Genomic DNA, 13,889 nt, shown 5'->3' with positions numbered 1-13,889 from the left:
GTTTCTGAAGCGCAATCGTTGTAGCCCGGAGGTCCATATGTAGAGCATGACTCAAAGGGGCTTTACTTCTGTCAACACCCTCAGTGATCCTAAGCCTCAACGGCAAACCCCAGATGTCGGAGGCACGCAGGACGGCACCTCCTCAGTGACATTCCACCTCACACTTTGGCTTGTCTGTTTCTGGTTGGATCATGTGGTCTCTGGTGCTGGCGTTGGTTTATGTAAAGATGAACTGTCGTGTGATGGAACTTTAGAAGTCGGTTCCTCGGTTTTCACTTTCTTTGTCTTGCTCTTTGGCCTTCTGTCAATGTCAATATGACTGTTTTGCTTTCACCCAATCACTCGCTCTGACTCTTTCATTTTTTAACTCCCTCTCCTGCCTTATGAGACGTGGCACTAGCAAGTTCCATGGGAACTTGTCTATTGTACGCCCATGTAGCGTTTCTCTCTCTTTAAAGGCCAAGTCTCTCTCAGGAAGCCTCTTTTCAGTCTCCCTGAGCGCTAAACAAACATATGATGTGAGTGCAGGCCGCACCAGAGCCCTTTTGGACCTTCCCAAGTGTCCCGCTGTCTCGCTACGCCTGAAGCTCGCTGTACTTCCATGACAAGACCCCCTGGAGGTTTCCAAATGAGCCTCTGCCTGGAGGTTCATCATTTGTATGGACACGCACACACACGCAAACAAACAGAGAAATGGTGAATGCACAGTACCGAGAGAATAATATAATCCACCATTACCTCCCCTCAAACACACACTAGGACTCCTGGACCAGACGGAATAATAAGTGTCAAGACACTCAGTTTTTCCCTACTTGCTGAATGTTTTGTTTTTGTCATGTTCCTGTCACACACACACACACACACACACACACACACACACACACACACACACACACACACACACACACACACACACACACACACACACACACACACACACACACACAAACACACACTTTCTCTTTTCCAGGTCGTGCTGAAAGATAGAATTCACCGGAGAATTTGTAATTATATCAGTCAGGTCCTTGTTCCCCAGGCGTGTCTCTTTGTATTAGTGTTTAGAAATGAGATGGCGGAGGCGCTACTTTCTTACTTTACAACCAATCAGAATGAGACAGTCACCCCACTTCAGCTTTCTCAAAATTAGATGATAGCATTCTCTCTCTCACTCCTGTTTTTTTTTTTTTGTTGTTTTTTTTTTGGACCTCACTGAAATCTTAATCTAGTTTTTCTGTAAATTATTTTTCATCTGAAATGCTTACTCATAAATTTGAAGACCGTATTTTATGTTTTTTCTGTATGTGAGGGGTTTTCCATCTAGGGCCCTTTGCATCATGGCTTTGGGCCATTTTTTTTTTACTGTGTAGCAAAAAAGCAGGAGCTATACACAGGAAATAGTGAATGAGTCTTTTGATACAGCATGCAAAGTTTTCATTGGCTGTGCTTCATAAGGTCAGTGGGAGTCATTATAATGTCAGTCAAGATTTCAGCCCCCAAAATAATAAAAATTTAGGTCTGCATGGCTTACAGTTGAGGTCGAATATTTACATCCCTCTTTCAGTAGCTGCAAAATGTTAATAATTTTACTAAAATAAGAAGGATCATACAAAATGCCTGTTATTGTTTATTTAGTACTGGCCTGAATAAGATATTTTACATAAAAGATGTTTACATACAGTCCACAAGAGAAAGTATTAGTTGAATTTATTAAAATGACCCGGTTCAAAAGTTTACATCCCCTTGATTCCTAATAATGTGTTCTTACCTGAATGATCCACAGCTTTTTTTTTTTTTTTTTGGTTTAGCGATAGTTGTTCATGAGTCCCTTCTTTGTCCTGAACAGTTAAACTACCTGCTGTTCTTCAAAAAAAATACTTTAGGTCCCACAGATTCTATGGTTTTCTAGCATTTTTTTGTTTATTTGAACTCTTTCTAACAATGACTGTATGATTTTGAGATCCATCTTTTCACACTGAGGACAACTGAGAGCCTCATATGCAACTATTACAGAAGGTTTGAACACTCACTAATGCTCCAGAAAGAAAAAACATGCATTAAGAGCTGGGGGTGAAAACTTTTGACCGTAATGGGGATGTGTACATTTTTCATATTTGCCTGAATATCATATTTTTTTTTTTTTGTACTGCCAATCAGAGGCTACAGAAGATAGTTACAAAATAAGTCAAAAGTTTTTAACTTATTCTGTCCTCTGGGAAGCATGTAACTATGGCGTTATATGTGTGCCTCAATCCTGAGCGAGTAATTGTAAGTTTTGAGCACAGAGAACTTACAAAATTACATTTTGATATATTTACAGTAGGAATTTTACAAAAAATCTTCATGGAACATGATCTTTACTTAATTTCCTAATGATTTTTGGCATAAAAGAAAAATCAAAAATTTTGACCCATGCAATGTATTTTTGGCTATTGCTACAAATATACCCCAGCGACTTAAGACTGGTTTTGTGGTCCAGGGTCACATATAAATTTTCTCATGTATATGCTTGTTTAAAACCAGGGATTAAAAACGAATTCCAAGTAAAAACTGTATTTTTACTTTACATTTCCAGAGAGCGAAACCAATGAAATTAAACATTACTTAACCCTCTGGGGCCTGAGGGTGTTTTGAGGCCCTGAAGAAGTTTGACATGCCCTGACATTTGTTGTTTTTTCAGTATCTTAAAAACATTTTAATGGCTAAAGTCTGATTACATTGTAATCAGCACATATTGGGCTACAATAATATGTAAGCAACATTAATGTACATGGTTGTGTTTTTGAGAAAACTACGTTTATGCGTGGTTAGTGAAAAACTAAAGTTTTGAAGTCACTGAAATAAGGTCATGAAACACATACAGGCCATTTGTTAACAAGACTTTTGAGAATTGTATGGAGTAGGCTAGAATTTTATCAACCAAATGATGTGAAAATCATCTCGTTCACTCGTTCAGAAAAAACAATATATTGATGTAAATTTTCTAAAACATGTTTTGTGATCGAAAGGGATTATTCATAGGTGTGGCAATGGCCCATGAATATTTAGCAATTCACACCTGAAAGACAAAAGAGCCCTCCCTAATGGCCCCATCAATGACTTTTGGTAAGTGTTTTTTTTTTTATTATTATTAACTTAAAAGTTAATAATAAAAAAAAAAACACTTACCAAAATGTGTTTTAATCCATTAGTAGTTAGTTATTTTTTCTTTTTTTAGTAAGCTTCCGGGATGCTGTAGATAGTTCCATAGATATCATATAATAAAGGATTATATATGGATATATAGATATAGATATCTATGGATAGTTCTACAAGACGGGCTTTGGTTCTACTAGCGATTTGATTGGAGACCAACAGCCAATCACAATTGACCTTTAATTTTCCGATTGGTTGATTTTGTGTTTAGTTGATTTTTGTAACGCTGTTGCAAGTTGAGCGAGCGTGTGTGTCAAGAGTTGAGCGCGCACAGAATTAAGAGGTTGAGAGAGAGGGGGACTTGACAGGAGCGCAGAGAATACGTTTGTGAGAGAGCACCTGAGTAAACTGCGTGAGAGGGGTTATTATTGCACGTTAATATGGATAATAGCAAATACATTTATTGAGCACGGAATCGTTTTTTTCTTTGCTCAAACGAATTTTTTTTTGCGATTTGTTAATTTCTGTTCAAAATATAATGTAATGTGCTTGCAAAATATAGTTCTCTGTGCTCAAAACTTACAATTACTCACTCAGGATTGAGGCACACATATAACGCTATATGTAACTATCTTCTGTAGCCGCTGAAGGGCAGTACTAAATGAAAACATGATATTTAGGCAAAATAAGAAAAATGTACACATCTCTGTTCTGTTCAAAAGTTTTACTCATGCTGTTATATGTTATTTGTGACATTACAACCATTTTCATAAGACCTGTTTCTTGAATAAACTGTGGTTAGGAAGCTTTTTCTTGTCTACATGCCCTTTTGACTTTCGCATACTGTTTTCTATTATATGACCTCTTTAAAAGAAATCGCAATAGTAATGCTACAATGTAAAGAGTAATTCACAAAGTCTGGGCTTTTAAAGAGTTTCAGAGGTCAAGTTAATAGTTCCAAAGTCACACAAATGGTTTTATCATTAAAATGTGGGTCAGGGAGGCAGACACAAGCACTGATTAATAAACAGAGAGAGTGGCTTGAAAGGGTCAGAGGTTGGCGATGCAGAGAAGGGGTCATCAGCAGTAATTGCAAACCTTTAGCTTGTTTCATGGTCGTAAGTCTTGAAATGTTTGTTTTTTTGGCATTAAACTCTCTAATCCACCATAATAGCTTTTCTCATTTTCAATTAAACTTCAATGTAGTCATTGTGTCTTTTATAGAGTTTTTAAATAGCTTGTTCCGCGATTGTATCTGTGTTTAATGTGAGAATCGTTATGAGTGACATACGGAGTTATTATCAGTAGTGAAGCATGCTCGTCTTTCTCGCTGTTCAACAAGCAGCATCATTTGTGTTTTCTTAGCTACATCATTAGCATGTTTCTCCGACTGCGTATTAGATATTGATTGACGCAGGAGGAGCGGGTACGGAGAGAACATTCCAGAAGAGCCAAATTATGATGAGGATGGTATATTGGGGCGAATCGTTGTGGAGTGAGGTTTGAAGTGATTTTTAGATGGAGAGAGAGACAATAGGACTGAATTAGCTCTGCTGGTGTCCCTGATAGTGCCGGTTGTAAAATGTGCGAAAATAACAAGGGCCTGACAGCTCGAACCCAACACCTCATCATCATCATCATCATCACCATGGGAACCAGCGTGCCAAGAGCTGCGGAAGAGACGTGCTCATTTTAACTGAGCTTTAAAGCTGCACTCGGCATCTCGCGCTGTGGCTACTCTCCGGCACGCCGCATATATTTACTACCTCTCTCTCTCTCTCTTTCTCACTCACTCGCCCTCATATGCTTTTGCTTCTATACAACTGGAAAGAAAAATTCTCTTTGTCCTGGTTGCTAAACAAAAGCGAAGTAATTGTTGTACTGTCACTTCGCAAAAAAGTTTTGCCATGTATTCTTCTGAATACTTTAGTTTTGTGTTTGTGTGTCCCTGTTAGGATGTGTGTGTTCTTTTAATCTCTTTCTATGCAGCCTTAAAAGTGGCTGACAACTGGCAAATAGAAAGGAATAGTGCCGGGACATGCAAACAGGGTATTTGCATATGGCAAATTGTCTCATCAGTGTATGCCTCCCAACCAGCTGTCAATTTCATCCTAAAAAAAAAATAAAAGCAGCTGTAGAAATGAGAACATTTTCTTGATGATAGCATACAACAGATTTTGGAAACTGTAATGTGAAATGCAAGTATTTTAAAGCCCTATTTTATGCAGTTGTTTTATATTTTAATGTTTGGTTTAAAAGTTTATATCTGAGAAATGGCATTCTAAAACTCTGAAAGATAAGTTAAGAATACAGTAGGTGATAAAAATTGGAATAAATGGAAACTAACCATGTTAATGGTTCAAAAATTCAAAATATCTTCTTTTATGTCACGCTAAGGAAAATCATAGAGGGAGAGTGGGGTAAGATGAGCCATTTTTAATCTATGTGGTCGGGAAGATAAGAGAAAATGAGGCAGGTGTACAATGAAAGTATCTAAAGTCATTTCAGGATGTTTCCTATCATTTTTAATTATCAGAATGTATCTATGACAAAGGGTTCTAAAAAAATATGGCTTTCTTATTTAAAAAAAAAGTGTTCCCGTGGCTTAATTTGCCCCAGGTTAGGGGTAAGTTGATCTAAGTCAGTGGGTTAGATGCACCATCTGGGTGTAAACTAACCATCTGACTGAATCTGATTCAAACCCATGCAATTTTAAAGATAATTTACCTCTTTTAAAAACTATTTTTGGAATCAAATTTCCTTTTACAGACAGTCATACAGTATTTCTCTTCCTAAAGCTAACTTAAACAACATAAAACCATAAAACCAAAATTTCAGTCTTTAGTTTTTGGCATTTCTGAAACAGTATGCTGAACAACTAAAGTTATAACCTACTCAAAAACACACTAAACAGAGAGTTTAAGTAAAATTAAATAAAAAATGCTAATGAACAAAATAGTCAAAAGATTCTTGGCATTGTAGCTTTTCTGCTATGTCAAACAGGCCATTAAGGACTGCAGGTGGAAAGATATGATTATGTTGTGATGAAAAGCATCATCTGGTTCTTCTCAAGAGAACGATTTGGTGGACTTGTACACTGTCACTATCAAATAAACTACAAATAATATGTGTATATATATGATAAACGAGACCAGTTGCGTAATATTACATTAAAATACTTTATGCATAAGAGGCACAATTTACCCCACAGCAACTTACCCACTTGCTCAACTTGATCACTGGGGTCACTCTCCCTCTACAATCAGAAAGGCCTAAATAGTTTGTTGTTTGTTGGTTTAGTCTTATCCAGAAATCTTAATATGAATAAGCAGTACAGTATTTCATTTATAGTGTATTCAGTATTACTTATACACAGGGTTGGGGATTTTTTAGAAGCCCCCTTTCTGGAGTGTAACTTGCACATTTGTGCTACAAATGAATTATTCCCTAAATTGTTTTGTGGCTTGCTTACACGTTATTTTGAGTCTGGCAATCTCCCACAACACCTTTATGACACTGGGTGCATTTACTTTTGAAAATCTACCTTTATCATTTTGCTTGCTTGATCCTTGTAAATAACATTCCGTTTTATTGTTGATTTCTTTATCACACACTTGTCTCTATTGTTTGATAATAAATTCGAAGACATGATCAGACAACTTGTGATGTTTTGGGAATCTGTTGATGTTTCAGAAAGTTCTTTTCTTTACACTCAGCCCTTCATTTTCTCTCTGTGGTCTCAGATGAGGAGGAGGAACGCCACCATCCCTGACATTCTGCTTTTCTTTAGTTTGAATTTTGTACTTTTGCCATCCCTCAGTTTGTTTGTTGGTGTTATCGCTCACTTCTGTCAACCAGTCACACTGACTCTTTCTGATGACACCGGGCTCTGTATTTTCCATACTCTGTAGTCTCCATATTTACAATCTTTGACATATCAACTTGAATAAAATTTCATGAAATCAAGCTCCATCTCGACATGACTGAGCTCATATTCCTCCTCCTTATCACCTGACCTCTTCAGATTCTTACAGGTGCTTTTATATTGTAGATTTTTTCCGTCTTGACCCCTAAATGGTAAAACATAATGCATTTTTTCACTCAGATTAAGATGCTTTTAATGAAATCCGCAAGCTTTCTGACCCTGCATAGACAGCAACACAACTACCATCATTAAAAGAGTCCATGTGACATCAGTGGTTCAACTATAAATCTATGAAGCTATGAGAGTACTTTTTATGCAACAAAGTGCATGATTCATTCAACAAAAGTCAAAATTTCTTAATTTCTGTTCCAAAGATGAACAATGAATGGGTTTGACGGTGAGTAATTAGAATTTTTTGTGTGAACTATCCCTTTAAAAATGTATCTTTCAAGCTACTCATTTAAATTAGTTTAACAACTAATAGGCCACATTTTTACAAAACCGTTAGCTGCACTTAAAAATCTAAAAGTATCTAGCTGCATTGAACTATTTAAAAGCTCAGTCTTGTAAATGAAATGCTTGTGTCCTTTACGCTTCTGTGCATCTTCCTCACACACATTCGCATCCCCAATGGCCCATAGTCACCCACTCCTCCCACCGCAGACACCCTCCAAGACATACTTCTGCTTAGAAGAGAAATGTCTTGGAAGTTCTGTCAGTTTCCGAGACAGCACAGTCGCCCTGTCAACTTTGCTTAGCTGCGATCCCATCCCTAGCATCCTGCTGTTATCCTCCCTCAAGAGCCTAGACGCCCAAAAGAGCAGTCTGAGGTCCATTATGTGAGTGTTAGTGGGTTCAGGCCTGCGGGATGATTCTGAAGAATATCCGCCGCTTATGTAAGCGAGTACAGTGCACATCACTGTCTGCTGTCCTGTTACAGTCATTTATGAGTCAGTGAAGGAACCATGAAGAATACATTTGTCAGAGAATAAGGATGAATCAGATGTGCGAAAGAGCTTTGAGACGGTGTGCCATCTCTGTTTTATTAATACGGGTTATGATTGTGTTTCAATGAAGCGGTTACAACTCTGAAAAAAGCAGGCGGAATTGAAAGTTCTCTCTCTCTCTTTCACGGTGTTTCAATGTTCTATATTGATATGATTAATAAGTAGATTCAGTGTATTGCAAAAAAAAAAGAACCGTGTGAAGAAAAATATAGTTTTATCAAAGTTTTGTCAGAACTGTATGTTATACTTTTAGTCAGAAAAGCTCTGTTTCTCTGTCTTTGTCTCTGAATTTCATTCTCACGCTCTCACTCTTGGTCCACCAGCCACATCCCATCCATATTTACATGGTGTTTCTATGCCTTGTTCTCAAACGACAGCTCCCCCCTGCTATCTTTAATGGAGGCTTTCCACTCCCAGCGTTACTGTGTCAGAAAGCCTATCATTTGTAAAGCCGGGTGTTTGTGGTGAGACGATGGTCGTCCGCTGTAAGTCAACGGGGCCTCCTGGACCCCCGAAAGAGTTGAAAATGAAGGCTGCACACGCAACATCCTCAGTCTCCAGGGAACAAATGTTGAGTGTGTTACGGTGCATTAATATCATCAAACACACCATGGGAATTTTTTGAAGTGCCACCATGTGTGGGGCTTTACACAGCTAGGAATACAGCCATTATACTAGTGGTGAGGAGCTAGCAGCGATTTAGCTGTGTGTTATTTTCTGGAGACGGAATCATTAACATACGCAGCTTTTCTAACACCATACTGTAAAATAAAATATTTTCTGTGGAAATCATAAGAAATGCTTTGAAGTGCTGTGTATTTTCATAGACACTTGTGGATATGTAGCAATACATCCTCTCAATTATTGTTATTATTCTTTTGCTTTTTCTTCAGCCTGGAATGCTAATCCAATTGGAGAAAATGGTGGGTGGTGAGCTGGTTTTCGTCGCACCCCAGTGCTCTAATTGATTGATTAAAGTAATTGATTGGTTTGGGAGGCCCTGCAACTGATTAAAATGCTTTCAGACACAAGCAGATTGAAAGGCAGCATGTTCCAGCACACTCTCTGGCCCCCAGGGGCCCATGTCTGGCTCTCCTTGAGGAGCAGAGACAGTGGATGTACGTTGGTGTCTGTGTGCGTGCCGTCCATCTGGTCAGTGGAATTAGAAGAGTCTCTGGTTAGTTGGCTTACATGTGTCTTGTTTCTTTCCAAATCATTTAGACATCTATTGTTTTTGCTCACATAATCACTGCGACATTTGTTTGATTTAAAAATGATCTATCATCTATCTATCTATATATCCATCTGTCCGTTCATCCGTCCGTCTGTCAGTTTGTCCATTCTGTTTGTCTCTGTCTGTCTGTCTCTGTCCATCCCTCCACCTGTCCATCCATCTATCCCTCCATTGCTCCGTCCATCCATCTGTTTGTTCATCTGTCCATTTGTCCATTCTGTTTTCTGTCTCTGTCCATCCATCCCTTCACATGTCCATATCCCTCCATTGCTCCATCCATCCATCCATCCATCTATACATCTGTACATTTAATTATTTTTCTGCCTCTGTCTGTCTGTTTATCCATTCATCCTTATGTCCATTTATCTGTCTGTTTCTATCTGTCTGTCAGTCCATTCATTCATCCATCCATCCATCCGTATTTCTGTCTGTCTGTCCTTCCGTCCATCTGTTTAACTGTCTGCCTCTGTCTGTCCATCATATCTATCTATCTATCTATCTATCTATCTATCTATCTATCTATCTATCTATCTATCTATCTATCTATCTATCTATCTATCTATCTATCTATCTATCTATCTATCTATCTATCTATCTATCTATCTATCTGTCTATCTGTCTGTCTGTCTGTCTGTCTGTCTGTCTGTCTGTCTGTCTGTCTGTCTGTCTGTCTGTCTGTCTGTCTGTCTGTCTGTCCGTCTTTATCTGTCTCTGTCCATCCATCTGTCCATCTGACTGTCTATGTATTTCTGTCTGTCTTTTCTGTTTCTGATCCATACCTCTATCCATCTATATGTGTCTGTCTGTCTATCCATTGTCTATCTGTCTGTCCATCCAACCATTTCTCTGTTTGTCCATTCGTCCATCCATTTATTTGTCCGCATCTGTCCATCCATCCGTCCATCCATCCATCTCTCTGACTGTCCGTCCATCTGTTTATCTGTCTGCATCTGTCTGTCCATCCATCCATCCAAATCTCTGTCTATCTGTCCATCTGTATATCTGTCTGTCTGTCCATCAATTCATCCGTCCATCCATTCATCTATCCATCTGCCCGTCTGTCCATCCATTTGTCGGTCCATCCATTTTTCTGTCTGTCCATCCATCCCTCTGTCCATCCGTTCATCAATCCATCCACCCCTCTGTCTGTCCGTCCGTCCATCCCCTGTCTGTCTGTCCGTCCATCCATCTCTCTGTCTGTCTATTCATCCATCCCTCTGTCTATCGGCCATCTGTCCATCTATTTATTTATCTGCCTCTGTCTGTCTGTCCATCCATTCATCCATCTTTCCATCTATCTGTCTGTCTTTGTCCATCTGTCCGTCAGTCTATTCATCTATCTGTCTGTCTCTCTCTGTCCGTCCGTCCATCTATCCATCCACCCCTCTGTTTGTACGTTTGTCCATCCCCTATCTGTCTATCTATCTGTCTGTCTGTCCATCTATCTGTCTATCTATTTATTTGTCTGCCTCTGTTTGTATGTCCGCCCATCCATTCACCTATATGTCCTTTTATCTGTCTGTCTATCTATCTATCTATCTATCTATCTATCTATCTATCTATCTATCTATCTATCTATCTATCTATCTATCTATCTATCTATCTATCTATCTATCTATCTATCTATCTATCTATCTATCTATCTAAATACATGCCTATTTACCTATTTTTTTAAAGACTGTTTTTATCTAATAATTAGTATTACAGTGGTGGAACATTGCAGCAACACAATGTCTTGCTTTGTGCATTTAGCATAAAGTGCAAAAAAAAAAACATACAACAGCAGAACAGTGCATTACATTTACAGCACTTTCATTGTGATATTGCATAATCAGCTGGCACATGCACAGAGGGCACTTGCTCTTTGCTGAAGGTTGTCCAAAGGGGTTTGCTCCCTGTTCACCGTGACTCAGCATGTTATGATGTCACTGTTTTTCCCCTCTTTTTCCTAGATAAATGCATGCTTTGCTTTTGTTCTATGTTAAACAAAAAAAGAAACATGGCCCACCATCCTGAGGGAGCTTGACAGTATTTCTCTCATGAACAGATGACAGGAGTGTTTTATCAAAGCAGGAGCTTTTGCTAGAGGCTGGATGTGTGAGTGTGTGAACGTGTTTTTCTGTGTGTGACCATGTGCCTGTATCAGGATGATATGCTGATGAGGCCTGCAAGAGGCTCAGAAAATGAAATAAAAACCTGTTTTTGAAGTCACAGTGATTTGCTATTCACAACCCTTTCAACATATGTGATGTATTTCTGAGTGGAACAAGATACTCGATAAAAAAATGTATGGTGGACTTGATTTAAACTATTAGGAGTTTAACAGATTTTAAGAAGTGCTGGTTATACACCGGACTTGAGCTAAAATATACCAAAATTTCATTACATTTTAAAGAAAGCTTTTTTTAAAGAGACTTAGAATGAGATAATAAGAATAAGATGCAATGAGGAAATTGTTACTGCATGTTCCTTGTCTTATTGTGAACAAAGTAAATCATTTAGATTTTATGTTAACTTCATAGAAGAAAAAGCTCTTTTAGGTAGAATTTCTTTTAAACATTTGTTTTTCTAGAAGAAGTCTGGGAGAATAGATCTAATTATGAGTTAGCGGTGTATGAATTGGAACCTGTTTGGTTTGTGGTAATAGCTAACAGTCGTCAGGGATGGCTAACGAGCTGTAACCAGGCACGGAACAGCCTTGGCTGTAGACGCCAGGCTTCAGGTCCAGTAGGTTTGGCATCATACAAGAGAAAAGAGACTCATGTAGAAAAAGAGAGATTCAAAATTCAGGGGACATATTGACTTCTTTGGCAAGAGCTCTGAGCTTAGAGTTAAAAAAAAAAAGAATAGGCGAAAAGAAAAAGAAGAAGCAACAGCGGTAAAGAGAGCAGTGGACCTTGTACAGACGGGAATGAAAGCGAACAAGAACAGAGGAAAGAATAAAAGAGAACTGAGCACTGGTGGAATGCTGATCCCTGCATATTTAGCTGGCAGATGGCTGAAATACAGGTATTTTTACCTATAGTCAGGTCAAAACGCTCAGATCCTATAGATCAGTGGTTCTCAACAGTTGGGTCTCAGGTGTTTTCAGATTAGAGATACATTCGTCTTTGAAAAGAGCTAGATATACTACAACATATTTCAAAAGTTTTTGGTAGTCTACCATTTTAAAATTGTAGTTCCAATTTAGACACAATTTTGTAAGTCTCCTAAAATATAAAATATGAAAAATATATACATATAAGGGAGAAAAAGTAGTATACTAGTTCACTATCATGACTCATCCCTGGTCAGGATCCAAAAATAGGTCTCAGGTCTGTTTTGTTCACACTTGTAGGAAACATTGTTGCAGGGTGCTTGAAGTACTTGAATTGGACTTTTTGAAATTTAAGGCCCGAAAAACCCTTGAAAATAGCACTATTCTAGAAAAGGCACTTTCAAATTACTTGAATTATTAAAAGGCAATATATCTATGAAATAAATGTTAAATTTTTTCAATAAGCACACATCTTTTCATGAAATTCAAAAAAACATCATACCTTTTCAGTTAATGTCAGAAAACTAGAAAGCCAAGCTAGTAGCAGTACTGACAATGTTGTGTAAACTTGACTGAAGACAAAAAGAGAAAGAGATTAACCAAATCAATTGAGCCATTTGTGCTAGAACCGCTCCGATTGATTCAATCTCGTGACTTTGATCATTCATTTCAAGCGATTCACTAGCAAAAACCAGATAAAATTTAAAGAGGCATTCATTTTCGATTTTCAACATCGCTTGTAATGATTTTAAAAAGCACATATTAATGGGTACAACTGAGCTTTTCGAAACTCTGAAAATGATTCACTTTTTCGAAGAATTCCATACGGATTGCCACTTTAAATCGTGTATTGCAAATCATTTGAATTTAGAATGGGACTTCAGAGCATGTATCGCGAGTCATTTGATTTAGATTGGAATGGGTTTGTGAATCATGTGCAAACTGAATTTAAAACAAATGATTCGTGATATGCCATTTGAAGTCCAAATATAAGTCAAATGATTCACGATCTGCGCTCTGAATCATTATTCAGATCAGGAATTTAGAGCATGGATTGTGAATCATTTGATTTAGATCGGAACTACGGATTTGTCCCAGAATTTGGAAATAACACTTTTACTATTAGTATCATGTTAATGTTTTGTGTATATTATTGAGTCTATGCAGTTCATTGTAACATTGAAATATTACATTTTAAAAAGTTTCCTAGTTTTGTAGCTTGCGCTATTGTAATGTCCAATTAAAACCTGGGTTCTGAAGCAAAACCAGTTAGGAATATAGACATTGTGCCTTCAACCTCAGCTGAAACAATTTAGGCGCTTCTCCAAATGCTGAATTTAATTGCTGTTTGGATCATATCAAATAGCACGATTGTCTTTCCACAGATGAGCGTTTGATAGCAGCCTGAACTCAAATAATACATCAATCCAGATCAAACAGACTGCGAGCTCTCGGCTTGTCTCTGCTCAGCTTTCATTAGAACTAACTGCCTGGGGGACTCAACAAACCACATATTTTCAATCCTTAGAGAAACCTTGGATGTAATGTAAAAAT

The 13,889-nt window shown here is 38.0% G+C and overlaps 1 protein-coding gene across 1 annotated transcript in view; it reads left to right on the top strand.

Annotated features, from left to right (window-relative positions):
• macrod2 (mono-ADP ribosylhydrolase 2) overlaps positions 1 to 13,889 on the top strand; it is an 849,841-nt gene that overhangs the window by 761,906 nt on the left and 74,046 nt on the right. The window lies entirely within an intron of this gene.

Source organism: Garra rufa, chromosome 2 (genome assembly GCF_049309525.1).
Source record: "Garra rufa chromosome 2, GarRuf1.0, whole genome shotgun sequence".
Lineage (NCBI taxonomy): Eukaryota > Metazoa > Chordata > Actinopteri > Cypriniformes > Cyprinidae > Garra > Garra rufa.
This window is presented reverse-complemented; position numbering and strand designations above follow the sequence as displayed.